Here is an 18106-nt window from a genome sequence, read left to right as displayed (position 1 = left end):
AAATCAAAGGAAAGCTCTGCTCATTTACTAACTTGCCACTAAACAAGATGCTGGCTCTATTGCCAATATTACTTTTTAAGCAATCCTCTTAGTCTCCATACATAGCATAGTACATAGCACAAAGTAGGTGCTTAACAACAATGCTGCAATCAAGTATTTTACAGAGACATTTGCTAATAATTTCTTAATATCAATAATGACATATACTCATTTTCTTTTTGCTGAGATAGGAGTTTCGTCTAAGATGAACATATTCTTACCTATAAGCAAACCTGGAGATGTACACAAATTATAAAGAAATCATTGATTGCATTCTGATAATCAGGTGTTTTCACAAATGTCTGCAGGTACATCTTTTCATTTATAAAAGGCTAATTTTACTTATTAAAGCACTAAAATGTTTTTACTACTGTTAATAACATGTAGCTATAAAAATACAGAAGTGTGGCATCTGCAACAATTGAGATACACAAAGTGGAAACTACAACAGTTAGACTCAGGAGATCAGTTACTTCTTGCTAAAGATGGTATGTAATACTGAAAGTATGACCATGTTAAGTAGGTCGGTCATGTGCCTATCGCGCTTCTCTTAAAGCAAGTTGAAAAACTGATGAAAGACTAAGGACCACGGTGGAACTTAAAGCATTAGGGAATTAGAAGATGTAGTAAGAAAGTTCTCTTTCACTTAAAATAGTTATATGTTCCTTGCATACAAAAAACAGTCTTAATCCTCTTTTAGCTGTTGTGATCTTAGCTGAATTTTCAGGTTTCTTCGGTGTACTAGAAAGGGCAAAAAATGCTATTGTTCGAAGCTTTGCCCAGTTTTACTAAATTTAGGGGACAGAAACATGAGTATTATCTATTTTATTCTTTTAAAGAAGAAAAGGGGGGATTAGGACCTGTTTTTTTTTCCAAGCAAAATTCAACTTGAAGGAGCATTACACTCAGGTTCAATGTGGTCATGCTGATCCGATTAAGAAGTTACACAGGCACATTATGTCGTTTGCTTTGAAAGGAAAAGCAACTGACTTGATCAAAACATGTCTCCCCGTGGCTGCACTGTCAGAGAGGACCACTTTTAGGATGTGAATGACAATTGTTATTTCCCAGAATTGTTCAGTGAGTATCTAATAATAGATATCAGATGTTCTTTCCATTTTTTTCCTAGTCTAACTCTGTAAGATTCAATAAAGGGATCAGTAATTTTTGACTACGAACATATCTGGCTTCCTGCTACCACGTACCCAGGTTAATTCTGCATGTATTTTATATATGTGTGTAGAAGTACTGAGTATTCTCTTCCCAATGATGCATTATGTAAAAGATTTTCAAGTATGATTTAAATAATGTCTTCATTATACTATGAAGTAACTCCAATACTCCGAGTTGTTGCTGTATAAAGGTATCTTTCCAATAAAGAGAAAGTCAAATCTTATTACAAAATTTGCTAAAGAAACATTAATCATGGCCATATCATTCCACTGTTATTTATTGAGCACTACTATGTGTCAGTCCATGTCCCAGGTTATTATCATATTTCAATAAACAAAGGAGGACAAAAAAATGCCTACCCTCACTGCAGTCATATTGTAGTAGTGGTACTGACATGTGTGTGTGTAGAGGGTGGTAATTGATTTTGTGGAGAAAATACAGAGCCGAAAAGAGTAATAGGGTATCGGATAGGGAGAGTGGCATTTTTAAATATAGTTATAAGAAAGACCTTCACTTATGTTTTTAATTAAAGACCTGAGAGAAGTGAAAGCGATATCCATGCTGTCTTTTGTGAAGAGAGTATTCCAGAATTAGGCAATGTGCACAGGCATGGGTGCATTTCAGGAATAGCAAATAGGTAGAGCTGCAGCAGGTGGGCCAGGGCTGGAGTGATTGTGAGAGAGGCAACAGAGCAAAACATTGTGTAGGGGCCGGCAGATCACTGTAAGGATTTAGCTTCCCTTTGAGTGAGATGGGAAGCCATTGCAGGGTTTAAAGCAGTATTATAGACGTTCTCATGCTGGGTCCTGTGATGAGAACAGGTTCCTGGAGAATAAGCATGTAACCCAGCAGCCCAGTCGCAGTTACAGCAAGCCTGCGAGTGAGAGGTGATTATGGCTTGAACAGGGCAAGTGAAATTATATGTGGCCATATTTTTAATACAACTGAAGACAAATACAACAGGTTTTGCTGTTGGGTTGGAGGTTTGGGATAAGAAAACAAAATGTGTGAAGGGTGACCCTAAGGATTTGGTCTCACCACCTGGAAAGTGGGAGTTGTGTCTTTTGAAATAAAGACTGGGAAAACAAGTTTTGAATAGAAATCAGAAGTCTGGTGGGGATGCTTTAAGTTAGAAACCTACATGATAAATTCAAATATTTGATTGCATATGCAAGTCTGGAGATGACAGAGAGGTCCTATATATCAATTATCCATTTGTAGATGTATTTAGCACTATGAGAATGGATGGATTCACAAGAAGAATGAGTACAGAGAAAAAAGTGAATAGTTTAGAGGACTGAGAATTGGAACACTCCAGTATTTAGTGTTTGAGAAGGTAAGAAAGAATCAGGTAGAAAAATTTAGCAGAGTCAGCCAAGGAAGAAGAAAGAAAATCACATTGTTATGATTCTTTGAATTGCACATATATTTGTATTATATATGATATACATTGTTTGCACATATGTTAATAAACATTTTAATTATTTAATACAATCATTTATTATAAAGCAAATACTACATATTATATATTCTATATATAATATATATTCTATATACCACATATAGTCAAATAAATTTTATTTTGGACCTTGTATATAAAAGAAACATGAAGCCTAAGCTTGGAGCTGATGCTTGTTTCTACCCTTGAAAAGGCAGATAGGGAAGTATTCTCATCTCAATTCAATGAGCTAGAACAAGACTGGCTTGCAGCTTAAGGTAGATTTAGCCTACCTCTTTTTCTAATGTCTGCAAAAACAAGATGTATCGTGTGTTTGTTGCAGATTATCCCTCCAGTGGGACTTTGTCTCCTAAGAGCCATCAGGCTACGAGAACTCATTCTGGGGGGTCAGCCCAATTCTCTAGCTGTTCACATCGCCATCTCAGCACTCACACATGTCCTGTGGGGAAAAATCAGGGGTCTGGAGTTCCTGTACATGCCAATCCAGCATATAAACCCACATCACTGTCAGGAGTTTTGATATTACCTCCTCCCCCAATGGATTCACCTGCCTAATTAATCTACCTTCATGTACCATTGAATCTGACCCTCATCTTGCAATCAAATGACTCCAGGAACAGAAAACATCTGAAAATCTCAAGCTTAACTAACAAGGGTTCTTCCTGTTACTGTAGCTCATCTTATCTTTTCACTTCCACTGTTTAAGAAAAAACACAAAATTTTAACTTATTTTTTGTTTTTCCTAGTTGTTACTCTGAGAGTGACTTTCTCTTGCTAGTTACCAAACCTTACGTGTAAGTAGATGTCTAATTTTTTGTTGTCTTTATTCACATTTTTATAGCACAGGTTTTCCACACTATCTGAAAGTAGAGCATCCCCATGAAACACTTCATAGACCAAAGTGCTGTAAAGTGAAGAAGCAATTATCATTTCAGAAAAGCAAAAATCCTCTTCAGATTTCTTTTGGTTAGCAAAAACATATTAACATAAGTCTACAATCCTGTATTTGAGCATCTGAGAAAAAATAACTGAATGTCAAGCACAAGTGGGGCAGTAAACAGTACACAGATAGTTTCACTAAAGAACAAGATGTGGGGAGAGGACTCTAGCAATTGCTGGTGGTGTAACTTGAAGCAAGTTTTGTTAAGTTCTGAAAGCCCTCATTAAAGACTCAATAACAGGAGCTGTAATGAATATTTTTTTATTTACTTCCCTTTAACTTCACATTCTGATGAGAGCACTCTGATTTTCCTAGAGGAAACCACCATTCTAACTCATTCTGAAGCCAACTTGTGTTCACCTGAGTCCATCCCAGGCTTCGGGAGCGGACACATGACCCTAAAAGTCAAACAGAGCATTTCACCCCCAATGTAGTAACACCCCTGATCAGGGCAAGAGGATTCTGCCAAGTTCCCCACGTGGCCTGTTTGCACAGTCCTCTGGAATCATAATAAACACACATCTTGTAGCTCATTTGTTTGAGAGGATGGTGAAAGCTTAGAGCTGTTGGCATCCACTTTACTACCTCAGGGCAACCTTGCCCCACTTGAGGGATGCAGCACATGGGAAAACAGAGCCAAGAAACTGAGACAGGAAGTCCTGTTGGCTTCATACAAGGCACTAAATGAGATGAGCTTGATATAATATCAACTTTTACACTATTCTCTTAAACTTCCTTCACTCCTAAAACAAGAAAAGCCCCTACTAATACAACAAGGTTAAACAGTTTCCTCTCAGTCATGAAAAATAAACTAACAAAGTGTGGAAAAAGAAGACGCATTCCAGTTTCTGCAGAGATCTCTGCACTCTGTAAGAAGATAACATTTTTTTAACTGAAATTACCTACACTCCCTTAGCAATGTCAGGCTAAAAGAAGCAAACTCATCCTTTCTTTGATAGCATAAGCTGCAATTTTACTGTCATTGCACAGAAGGAAATGGGGAAATTCTGAGATCAACTAAATAAATGGGATTCCTGTTTTGATTCTTCACTAATGACTCCTTTAACTCTTAGTCGTTGAATACAAGTCAGTTTTCATACCCATGTATTACTGAGGTAGTTGACCTCAAAAAATAAACAAAAATAAATATATCAATGATGTCCTAGATGATACCAAGATGGTTGTAGATATTCATTTTCAGTCCAATAATAATAAGTGCAATGTCCTTTTACAGGGCAAAGTGTATAAATTGTAGATTTTTATTATTTTTGCATATTATAAAACTCTATTACCTTTAAAATAAAATTAAATATTAAGTTCTTAAATTCCTTTTTGAAATACTAATAGTGAAGCCAAGTTAGACATCATTAAGAGCGATCTGACTTGTTTTCTTTGGCCTCAGGCATCAGAAGTTGGATCCATGGAAGAAAATCAGAGAAAAGATTTTAACTTAATGTTCTAACAATTACCTCTGTCTAAAAATGAAATAAGCCATGAAAAATAATTATTAATTTTATGTTTGCCTTTGAGCCGTCAAATTCTTTAAAGTCTGTGATTCTTGATTGATAAATGGTGAAAGTCTAAAGGATTATTCCTATGAACTACATAGGAGAGAATTATGCTACATAGAAGAGAATTAATATTTTAATTGATTAAACTGTGACAGATTTTAAATATCTCCTCTTATTGTATAAAACTGAAAACAATTGTTATTAATCCCATTTTTATTGATTGAAAACGGAGGCTTACAAAGGTAAGGTAACTTGTCCAAGGCCATGAGCTAATAAATCATATAGCAGAAGTGTATTCTACAAACCCAGCGTCTTTCACTACGCAGTACTGTTCATTCAGTATCACACGCCTGATGCTTCTTTCCAAAGTTAGTAATGTTGCCTTGACATAAGTAAATTATTTATACAGCTATATGGACTTGAAAAATAATAAGACAAAATTAGCAGAGAGATAAAATTTATAAATATTTACAATGATTACAAAGAAAAAAATAGAAATTATTGCTTTTTTGTAATTAGTTTTCTGTTTTGAGCACTAAGGAAAAAAAACTTCAACTACAAACAAATGTATACTCACAGTTCCCCAGCACACTCTAACAGAAGTAGCCACATTTAGCTTCACAGGACTTAGGGAATAAGGGCATACAAAGTGCTATCACAGAACTAACTAGCATTAGTCAGGATGGTATTCAACATGTATACTAACCTATAACACTTCATCATTACTTTCAGTGTCATCAATGTAAACAGTATAGTCCTCTTCCATATCAAAAACTATAGATCAAGAGCTATACTGGAAGATTTCCAACATCTTTTTGGTGAATCGAATAACTTTTTTCACCGTTTCTAAGATGTAAGATATTTCTGCCAGAGAGTTGCTACAGTAATGTTGCCTTTATGTCCTGAACACAGACATCTCATATTCAAGGTTAGAAATTATAGAGAAAAGTAGACATACTATTTATATACTTCTACAAAATTAGATCTGATTATACCTAAGCAGTAAGACAGCATAATGATTAAGAACTTGGCATATGGAGCTTGAGTTCAGAGGACTTCTGCTCATTACTAGCTGTTTGACACCAAAAAGCTAATTAATTATTTATGCTTCTGTTGTGTGTTTGGTAAAATGGAGAACCTAATACTGCTTAACTGTACGTATGTGTGTATAAAGTTCTTAGAAAATTGTCTGGCACAAAATGAGCCCTGGATAAATATTAACCTTGATTATTTTAGCTTGTTTTTTTCAAATAAATATTAACTTCTCTGTCTTTTCTAGTTGCTATTCTGGTTTCATGGGGTGAGGGGAGGGAATTAGAAAGATATTCTACATGTAATGCTGTAATTTTTAAAATCTTATCATGTTTCCTAACTAAAATACTTGAATATAACTGTTTTCCTTGTTTCAGAAAAAAATTTTCAATAGTTATTCATGTAGTGATTACATTTCAAATACCATCTATTTTCTTACTCCCCTTTAAAATGAATCATGTAATATTAGTTGTCCTAGAAGATACAAGGTTGTAAAAGGAATCTATACTCCCTAAAATGTATGAGATAGGGATGTATGAAAATTAACTACTTATCAAGTCTACAATTCCTATAGATTCATAGAGCTACATAGCAAACTATACATTTATATAAGAAAAGATCAGGGAAGAGAAAAGAGAAACTTACCTTAAGTATTTTCACTAAATATATATAATCTCAATTTTATAAATAAAATGCAAATGACACATATGAAATTGTAATAGAATGACAGAGCAAATGTGTATGGTTTTGCCAACCTCTCTGCAAGTTGAAATTAACATACCTTTTAAAATAACTGATTCATCATGGCTCCATAGTTTACCTTTGTTGATAGATGGTGTCACATTACTTAAACTCCTACATGTGCAGAAATATCCTGTGACATTTCTTTAAATCAATTTTAGTGGTTACACAGTCATTTAGAAATGAAAACCAGGTAAGATGTAAATCAATGTAAGTTTTACAAAACAGAAATAATGGTAATGGATATAGAATAATATGTGTCTCATATATGACTTAGTACAGTTTTTCAATCCCTATAGTAATCTTTCTTTTTAAGCTTTAGTTTTAAATATTTCCTCTTTTTCTTTCAGATTCTGATTTAATGAACAATTTCTATAAATTGCCTAATGTGAAGAAACTAAACATTTCTACTGAGGCATAAAACCAAAACTTAGGATAATGTAGTCTAAAAAATTTAGATAATGTAAAGAATGACATCCCTTAATTAAGGAAGGTCATACTGTTTGGTTGAGTGTCAAGTTCAAGATGGATGCACATGGAGTGGTCAGATCCAACAGGCAAATAGTACCAGCCAGGTCGTTTGGAAAAGGATCAACTCCCAGGGCATAACAGATGTTGTACGTAGATGATTCTCCAAAGTAGTCTGTCCTTCCTGCCTATCCTGTTTTGTGAACTCCAAATTATTTTCAAATTTCAGCTATGGTTTTAATGTTTTTGTGAATCTTTGCTTGACTCACCCAGAAGTTAGGTACTCCATACTCCTTCACAGTTTTATAGGACCTTGACTGTGCCAGTATCATTCACAGAGGGGATTTAGAATGGACTTCATGATCATTTTACAGTCCAACTTTCAGATCAGGTTTTTCATATAGTTCAATATTATTTCAATATAATTCAATAAGCATTTGCTTATACTTATAATCCTGTATTGCAATTTGTAGAACCAGATAAGTTTAATCACCCTGGTGAACCACCAGAATACTGGGGTCATGTTTTATTCATTATGAATCAACATAAATTAGTGTAGTTTATAATACAAAATATCCATTCAATACCTACATTTGTTGACTTCTTTGAAACTTTCAATTTCAATGATTTTAAATATATGGGTCACAGTTTGCTGACAGAAATATATTTGTGCAAAGGAAAGACATCCCCCACAGGAGCTCCTTCACATCTCTGCAAGCTACCCTACCTGTGGTCCTGGTCTATTTTTGTTCACCATGTTACTCTCAGTGCCCTTTCAGAGTACCAACATTCATGAAACTTTTTCTATTATTATTCCTTTATAATAATAATAATTATGATTTCCACAGTATCTCTCTTCCCTTTTCTTTTGTCTAAAGTGTCTATTATGGAGCTAATTGATCTGAGAGAAAGATCGTTGTCTCCTACAAGCAAAGTAGTACATATTTCTAGTTATTTTGCTGGCACTTTAATGATTATACTTTAAAATATCTCTTTAAAGAAACTGTTGAAGTATTAAAGTTTTTAAAACACAATAACTGACTTTTAAAATATGCCTTAAACATGTATAATGAGGTGCCTTATTCCTCCTCTCCAAAAAACATCAAACTTAGGTTGTCATTTTTCAACACAGTGACCACCTGTTAGCACATGAAAACACATTTCTTTTCCCATCAGTGTCACCCTCTCACTCCTCCCTTCCATTATTATTAGACCTTTATGTAATTCCAGTTCTATAAAAGGGTTTAGGGCTTAATTTTGCAGTTTCAAAATCTGAATTCATTACTGTGTAGAGAGCTCTATTCTCAGGGAGTAACTTCACACTGACCAAGCACACGAGGTCTGATTACTTATACCATACTTAAAATGTATAAATTCATAATGAAAAATAATCATGTGGAGAACAATATCTATACCCAAAAGACCCACATGTTTCTTTCCCTATATTACAACTAAAATATGGAGTCAGAAATATGTAACAGTGTATAACATTCTAAGTCAGTACACCCTCCCTTGCCTCTTACTGAATGGGAGAATGCCATGCCCATAATAGCTTATCTGCCAACCTTAACCTACAAAAACAACATGTGATTGTTAACCAATCTCCTTACTCCATCTTGGATTCTTAGTTTGTTATAACTAAAAGCATCTCCTTGAGGGGATTTAGAATGGATTTCACTGATCATTTTACAGTCCAACTTTCAGATCAGGTTTTTAATATATTTCAATATTATTTTGAGGAGGAAAATACTTAATTTTTCCTTAATATCATATATATCACTTTAAATATTCACTATAAAATACATACCTTTTCAAAGCATCAGGAATTGTGGGAGGGGGCAATAGAAAAAAAGGAATAATAGTTATTTATTATCTATTTGTTCCATATGAGTTGAAAATATCTCATAAATATTCACAATAGCCATATGATAAACATTGATTATTTCCCTATGAGGCTCAAAAACATTATATAACTTCTCCAGATTGCACATAAGGCTAGGATGCAAGCATAGATCTAACTTTAAAGTATACTTTCCATTATATAGTGCATCACAGAAGCAAAGAACCCTGCCATGAGAGCAATTCATTATGGAGACTAGATGACAAAGAAAAAAACTTACTGACTCCACAAAAATTTATCTTATATGCATTTAATAATATGCACAATTGTTGCTGTTTTGCCCTATAATTAAGATATAAACACTGAACAGTTTAGTAAATAGCTGTACTTAATATTAAAAAGTCAAAGTATTTCTGAATCAGAACAAAGAAAAATCTGATAACAGGAAAGTGTTCTAAAGTCTTACTTAACAAACTGGAATCCCCTTAATCCTCTACTGATAATAAATAGATGGGGTTTTCAGCTACTTAGTTTGTAGTAATTTGCTACATAGCAATATAAAACTATTACAGCCCAATATAAAGCCTCCTTGTCTCCATCTTCCCTTTCTTCATGTGTCCTATTACATAAAATTGTCACATGTATAATTTATATACAAAGAACCACATTTATTAATGTGTATAATTTTGTGAATTTGGACATATGCAAACTTCCATGATGACATCACTACAATCAAGAGAATAGGCATGTCCAATACCTCCCAAAGTTTTCTTGTGTCCCTTTGTTTTTTATTTTTGCTCTGTTTGCTTCCATTTTTTGTGTTTTTTATTTTGTTCTGGATGTTACAACTTAAGTAGCTGGCCCTATATATGTGCTCTGCAAAATATCAGCTGTCCTGTTGATCTTCATTACTATTCTGCAGCACCTGGTCGCAGATGCCCAGCAGGAGCCTGGTACCCAGACAATAAGGATCTTTGGGGAGCACTAACAAGGCTGCCTCATAACACTGGCAAACCACCTCCATTGATGTCAGAGCTGCCACATGGCCTTCAAGAAGGTGGTGATTCATTTAGTTTAATTCTTATTTGCTGTTTTGCTGCTGTTCCTTAGACTAGAACTCAGAGATGAGCTAAGAAAGTAGAGCCAGAGCTCCATCTGACAGACCAAATCTTCTTTACCAACATTTTCACTGACTCTCACTGAATCTGAATGAAATAGTGGTATCTGGGATTCTCTCCACTATCAAATGAGTCTTTCCCAGAAGGCCACTCTTTATGTAAACATATACGTAGGATGGTGATTCCCCTGTAACTTCTTTCATGCCAAGACCCACTGATTTCTAGTGTGGTTATACTTTAGGGTTAAAATGCAAGCTAGCTTAATCAACAAGGATTACACAACAGAGCACATTAAGGCCTCATATTCCAACTGTGCATCATTATTACAAAAGTAGGTAAGTTTTCCCTTCTTAAATCCTAAAAGAATAGAAAGAGTCACATTAATTTTTTGACATGAAAACTGGGGTCCACAAGGTTAAATCAAATAGTTACTTAGGGTCTGATCAAGAAACACAATAAACCAATCAAGAAAATGATAATGAAAAAAACATCAAAATCTAATTTTCTATAAATATAACAAGTGAGAACTTAATCAATGTTTAAATAAACAAGGTCTTAACTATAGAAAGAAGCAAAATGAGAAAGCTCTGCTCCGATGTTGATAAAAGTGTGCCCTCAGGAGAAGGGTTCTAAGATATTTTCCAAAGAAGCTATCACACAAGTACCATTATAACAGGGAAAATACCTGAACTTCAAGTCACACTTTGGATGTTTTCTCTCAATGCTTCTGAATTCAAAGCTATAACAAAAACTAAGCTTTTATACTTACAAAGTTAAATTTTGGAACTTCTCACTTATCTCTCATAATCTTTGGACTCTCTTTTAACACAATTACTGCCAAACATGTGGACTTTTTTTGGGGTGTACATCGGCTATCTTAGATTTCTGATTTTCCTTCTTTCTAGTAATACTCAGCATTGTGTCTTCTGAGCCATCATTGTAATCTTGCATTAGCTCAAATCCAGAGCTGAAAAACAGAAGTATTAGACACTTATTATGCACTTAATAAATACCAATTCCACATAAGGCTGTTAACTAATTTCTGTTAAACCACCATAGCCATAGTGTACACCTTGCACAATTTCTATTTTTAATACATAGCCTGCTCATTTTATGTGAGTCACTAGTTTTAAGAAACAGTTTATTGCAACAAGTATCTCTTGTCTATCTAGCAGGAGGAAGGCACTCCGATGGGTGATGTAGAATCACAATATGAACAGCAGATGGTCCTGTGCACTGGGACTCTTCCTGGGCACACCCACTTTGGCAGTTCCGCACCCTATATCCTACCATTCTGATCAGAGCGAGGAGCAGGAAGTTGATGCGGGGAGAGCCAGGGCTGGCCCAAAAGAAAAGATTAACTTTGTCTTGTAACCTTTCTGCCCTGTAGCTCCTGGTGTCACCTATCTCTGCTTTCCCAGGATATCAATCTATTCATATTATTGTATACTATTTTGTGATGCATTTACTTAATCTGTCCTCCTCTTTTTCAAACTGGAATCAGATTTCAAAATTGCCTTTTTTCATCCTTATAACCATCAATTCGCCCTTGCAATGATGAGTGTCAGAGATAGTGTGCTTGCCTGGATGTAGTGTAGCATAACCACTGGTATAAGAAAAAAATGGTGACTTTGTATTAATAAACAGCATGCTTAGCATTCCAATAATGTTTCTTATACAAAGTTGGTATATATATAAAATTATTGGAAGAGTAAGTTGAAATAGAGGCTTTCTTTGCCACTCCCACCCCCTCCACACAGCCATACACACATATAAACATGGAAAAACATCTATCTATGTATTCTGTCACTACTGTATCGGAATCCAAAACTTCAGCATTTATTCTCCAAGTTATATTAGGCAAACTAATTAAATGTCATGAGATTCAGTCTCCTCATCTCTAAAATGAAGTTGGATAATAAATCACTTCATTTGGTAGCGATATATTTCACAGAACTGAGGTAATACAGTGACTAGCAGAATACCTGGGGCATAGGAGACAATAAATACCATTATCCCCTGATTCAAGTAAAAACAACAATCTAATCCACTGAAACCATAACATTTTGAATCTACTTTGGTTATAAATATCTATCTGTATTTACTATTACAGAACACATAATAGTATTTATCTGTATTTACTCTATACTACAGTATATAATCTGTATTTACTATTACAGAACACAAACAGTATTTAACTGTATTTACTATATACTACAGTATATAATCTATATTAACTCTTATGTTTTACATCTGTAAAAAGTGTTGAAAACTTGTATATATATATATATATATATATATATATATATATATATATATAAATTGCAATTGGCAGATGATAAACTGTGCGCCTAATTTAAAAAAATCACAAGCTGAAGACTGGAAAGTGCTATAATCAAAGGTTAAATGACTTACTCAACATCACAGTATAATTAATAACAGAGTCAATACAGGCCTTTTTGACTAACATGCTCCCTTCCCATCCCGCGCTGGCAGCACCAGCAGCCGGGCCACCGCAGCTGTCTGCCTGCCGGTGCGCTTCCCTGGACGGACTCCAGGTGAAGGTGCCCCACCTCGTCCTGCTCGTGAGGTACACTCAGTTTCACTTCTGGCTGTCTTTCCGTTTTAAATGTCCTACAGAGGGGATTTTCTCTGGCTGTATATTTAAAAGATATGTTTTCTCAAGCATTGCCTGCAGTTTGGCCCTGTTTTGAAATCACATTTCAGTAAGATCCGCAGAGAGCCGGTGAAATTGAGAGCAGTCACGGCCATCCAGCCGTAAGACAGTGATTAGTTTTAAAAGCAGTCATGTGACATAATTAATTCTCACCAGTGAGGTGTTAGACCAGATGAGTTCGTAGGGCTTCTCAGAAATCATGCTCTCTCTTAATAAATAACAGAAAGACGTGCTGTCTCTTTTCTCCTCTCTAGATATTATCAACCACATGTAACACTTGGATTTACAATAATCCATGAATCATCCACTGAGAATGGCAGAGGAGCAAGGTGGAAGGACTTAATGCGACTACAGACCTGATGAATAAGCGAAGTCTTGGAGCACCCTACCTCTCGACTTCATTAGGTGAAATATACCCTTATTGATCAAGGCACTTTTAGCGATGTTCTCAACAACTGCAGCATAAGGCCTGAGACTGACAAAGCCAGGATGAGCCTTCACTAGGATATTGTGATTCCTTGTCTTGGAGCCTTTAAAAATTTTTATAGTATCATGTATGTTATACTAGGAAACACACCTACTCATATAATGTAGAAAACTGAGATTTTATTACTCCAAGGAAGACTTTTTTTTTTAACAATTTAGGGAAAAGGAGTACATTTCATTCTAAAACACAATTTTTTCTTAATCAAGCAGTCCTCCATTCTGCAGCCAAAATAATAACACATAAACTACATTTCTGCAACTTACTTAAAATTCTTGTAAGTCTCTCCAACCCTATTGCTTGTAGCAGTGTTTCTCACCCGTGGCTGAACATTTTAATAACTTGGGGAAATTTTAGAAATAACAGTGCCCAAGTTCCCTCCCCCAGAGATTCTGACATTTTAGGTCTGGGTGTGGCCTGGGCATCAAGATTTAAACGTGCAGCCATGGATGAAAACCTTTGCGCTAGAGACTAATTCAGTCGGTTTAGGAAGGGACCTGGAAGTTATATGCTTTTATCTTTTTAAGGGTCTCCAGGTGAGTACAAATTAGCCAATATTGAGAAATACTGGCGTATGAGACAAAGTATGAATGCCTTATGTGGTATACAATACATTTTATTATCTCTCTCTAAATATTTTCAAACTGCCTTTCACAACAAGGACTGCTCCCTCACTCTGTTCCAGTTAATCTACATCAATTATAATTTAATTCCATTTCATATAACAGAAAAACTCAAAACCAGTGGCTTAAAGAGAATGGAAATGTATCTTTTTCTCCTATAAAAAAAAAGTTTTAAAGTATACATTGACAGCTCTAAGGTGTTATCAGAGTCCCAGACAACCCTTTATTTGACACCTCATTGGCTAGAACTTCATCATATGGCCAACCCTAGTGCCAAGGGACACTGAACATATTGTTCTTATAAACAAAGTCAGTGTTCTGCAATAAATGGGAAATAGAGGATAAATATTAGTTGGCTACAAACTCTATATACGAAAATATATAAAATTTCCCTAATCATCATGCTTTTGTCCCTATGTGCCTTTATTCAACTCTCAAGCAACTACTTGCCTTTTAAATCCAAGTTCAACTATCAGATTAACTACAAGAACCTTTCTTCATGTGAAACTGACTCACTCTTTTATGCATACTGATATCCTACCACCTAGGAAATTGTATTTGCACTTATATGTTTACATCATTCTCTCTTTTTACAGAACTATTTATTCCTTAAGCACAAAGGCAGTTTTAAGGTATGGATATTTCTAGCATCTAGAGATACTGTACAGAATAGTGACCAAAGCAAAAGCACAGACCCTGGCTCTACAACTTATTTTCTGTGTATAGAATTCAAAGAACTTATATTATATCTCAGTACCTCTCTTTCCCTATCTATAATTTTACATTTATGTAAAATAAATAGTGCCTATTTGATAAAGTTATTATGATGGTGGAATGAATTAATAAGCATAAAGCACTTAGAATAGTCCCTGGCACATTGTAAGTGCTATCCAAGGAGCAGTGAAAATTGTGAATGCATTGCCTAGCACAAAATAATGCCACATTTATTGAATGAATGAATCATCCATGTGTATTGACTTGCAAGTTTTAAATTATGAAGAGATTTATTGAAAGGGACATAGATGCATGAGATATTATCTGTATAATACAGAAGCAGAGCATAGAGCTGGAATGAAAATGCTGGCATCTAATGTGATACTTTGTCTCAAGTGAGGTCTCAAGTCCATGGAACACATGATAGATGATACCAGTCAGGGGAAGTGAAGTTAACTGAGGGTAATTGACACTACTGAGGGGAAGCTTCATGAATAAGATTAGTTCAAGCTGGATGTTAAAGGCTGCACAAAGATGTCAGAAAAAGTCATAGAGGCATTCTAGAAATGACAATGTGGTCCTATTTTTGAGGCAGAGTAGCCTGACTGGAACAGAGCTTTCGATCTGAGATGTAGATTCAACAAAAATAGATTTAACAAGCATTTGTATTTGAACAAAGTTCCAGTCACAGTCCTGCTAGTTTTAAAGAAAAAGATAGGTAGAACAAGAAAGAGTACTTATAAAGGAGTTCTAAAGAAAACTACAAGAATATAGATTTAATGTAGGTTAGGAATTTCATGAGGAAGCTGGTGTGTAAGGAGATATGGTGTGTGACATGTGGGAGCATTTGATGAAAATACAGTCTAGAATAAAGGACAGCTAAAAGATAATACCTTTAATAAAATGTATTACAGCACATAGCATACCACCTACATTTATCCCAGAGCATTAGTTTCCGAATGGAGACCAGTTCTGGAAATACAGCTGGGCTAAAATATCTTTTCAAAGCACATTGTGATTTATTTGGGGAGAAAAAGATACCTACTTTAACAATATATTTACATTCAGACTTTTAATCGACATTCCATGACATTATTCACTGTCAAATTATGAAGCTGACAAACATCTCTTTCCCCATGCTGCTGAAATCTCTGAAGATTTATCTAGATTTAGAGACTAGTTTAAATTGAATGACTGTATGAGAGGAGTTCCTATTTGAGCTTCCTTAATATCAAAATAATTTTTGTTTAAACTCATGCTCCAATACTTTGTTTTAATAACTGTATCTATATAGAAGCACCTTCTTTTCTGGAGAGATATTCTTTGCAATTTCCCCAAAGTCCTTGAAGTGGTTAAAAATATTTCAGCAACAAGAGATTACACAGAGTGACACCAGTAAAATGGCTGAACAGGAAACTTAGACCCTTTTTCCACTCATGGAGACACTGATTCAATAAAACATGCTCAATTCCCTTTCTGTGAATTCCATAAAACAGTTAGGAGACTCTTACATCCCAGGCAAGTGCAAAACCAGCCACATTAAAGCTAGTAGTGTTGCTGGGCAGCTGTATCTGGGGAGGCCTCTCTCTGTACACCAGACAGGGGAGGGAGGGTTCTTGACTCTGAATGAGAAAGAATTCTCAAGTAGGTGGGACAAGTGGAAGTAAGGAAGGAATTTGTTAAAGTGGAAGTAGCAGGGAATGGGAGCTGCTTTGCAGGCGACAAAGGATAGGAAAAATGCAGAGGGAAAGAGAGAAAGTTCACTGAACATTTGCTTAGTATAGAGCAGATTCCCTTGCCATCTCTTAAAGCCAGGGTCACTTGGTGTCCCATGTCTACTTGGAGCCACACTGCATGGGGACTGGACCCCACCACCTCAGGATTTAGGGAGCCATGAAGCACAGAATGGAGTGCGATTATGTTCTGAGAACCTCCCAAAGAAGGGAGGTTTTCAGGCAGCCTCCTGCAGCTGCAGTTCCGTCCAGGTCACCCTGGCAATGGGAACTTGCAGGCCCAAATCTGAGCTCTCAGCAGCCCCTCCTTACTTACCAGGGATAAAATGGAGACTTGGAAATAGAATGAAATAGCAAAAAAGACAAAACGCAGTAAGTTGAGCAAGGAGAAACCTTTATTTAAAGGTACACAGTTAAAGAGAGAAAAAGTACAGGTGTCCTCAGAGAGATGGCCCACTGAAAAGCTGGGGTTTCTGTCTCTTAAGCATTTTTCAGAGGACCAGGGGGTATATAGATGTGTATAGAGCTGGAATGAAAATGCTGGCATCTAATGTGATACTTTGTCTCAAGTGAGGTCTCAAAATGCTTGTCTACAGTGAGAGATATTAAGTCTCTTCTATTATCAGTCCTCCAGGTAATTCTGTAAAATTAACTTAACACAAGAAATTTACTGATCCAGTTCTTCTGGATAGCAGCTTCCCTCTGGGAACATATTAATCAAGATCACCTGCCCCGCCCCCAAGGTGAGCTGAGTTATTGTCTGTTTGCTAAAGAATATGTTAGAAATCTTACTTCCTAACTCCCTGATTTTTAAAATGGAATCTTAGCTTTAAGATAGAATCTCTCCTATTCTTACTATACTATTTATATCTCAGCATTTTTCATCATAGGCAGGAAAAGTTAATGATGATACTTGTCCCAGATCCCTGCCCTATCTCAGTAGGAAAATTTGTGGCACCCTCTCACCACTGCCAACCCCCGCCTCAGTGCAGTGTCCATGATCAGGAGAAAACTCCCAGCTCTCAGCTTTCCCCCAGGAGGGAAAGAAAAGATTGGACCATACATCCAACATACTAACTTTTTGGTGCAGTTGTTTAAGGGCCTGGTTTCTGTCTTGTCTGTCTCAGAGTGCAGACAGGACCCAACACACTCTTAGATGCCTAATGGCCCCTGAGAAGAAAAAAGCCTGGGACAGCATGAGCTCCATAGGGCCCGTGGTATAAGGCACCCTGGCCAAGTCAGCTCAGTGGCCTTCCCTCAGGAGGGAAAAGTGGACGGTGTGTCCAACTGCCTGGCTTTTTAAAGGACTGTCTGAGGAACCCGTTTCTGTCTAACCCAACTTTCTCTAGTGACCCACATACTCTAGATGACTCAGGGCCTCTGAGAACAAAAACAGTAGTGTGGCATTTTGCTGCTTTGGGGGACCCGCGAAGCAGCAGACAGACACCAGAGGAAGCAAGAGATGATGAGCTCCTGTAAAAAATGGAAATTGGCAAAAATCCCTCTAATTGGGAATCTGTAAGTCCAAGGAAGCCATATCTGCAGAAAAGGTGT

The 18106-nt window shown here is 36.0% G+C and overlaps 1 long non-coding RNA gene across 1 annotated transcript in view; it reads right to left on the bottom strand.

Moving 5' to 3' along the window:
- Nucleotides 1-11116: 11116 nt before the first annotated feature.
- The window catches only part of LOC118973267 (uncharacterized), a 34925-nt gene continuing 27935 nt past the window's right edge, over nucleotides 11117-18106 (bottom strand). The window contains exon 3 of the long non-coding RNA XR_005062533.2: nucleotides 11117-11288. This is a non-coding gene — a long non-coding RNA (uncharacterized lncRNA). The remainder of the gene's footprint in view (nucleotides 11289-18106) is intronic.

Source organism: Manis javanica, chromosome 9, assembly GCF_040802235.1.
Source record: "Manis javanica isolate MJ-LG chromosome 9, MJ_LKY, whole genome shotgun sequence".
In the NCBI taxonomy this organism is placed as follows: Eukaryota; Metazoa; Chordata; class Mammalia; order Pholidota; family Manidae; genus Manis; species Manis javanica.
This window is presented reverse-complemented; position numbering and strand designations above follow the sequence as displayed.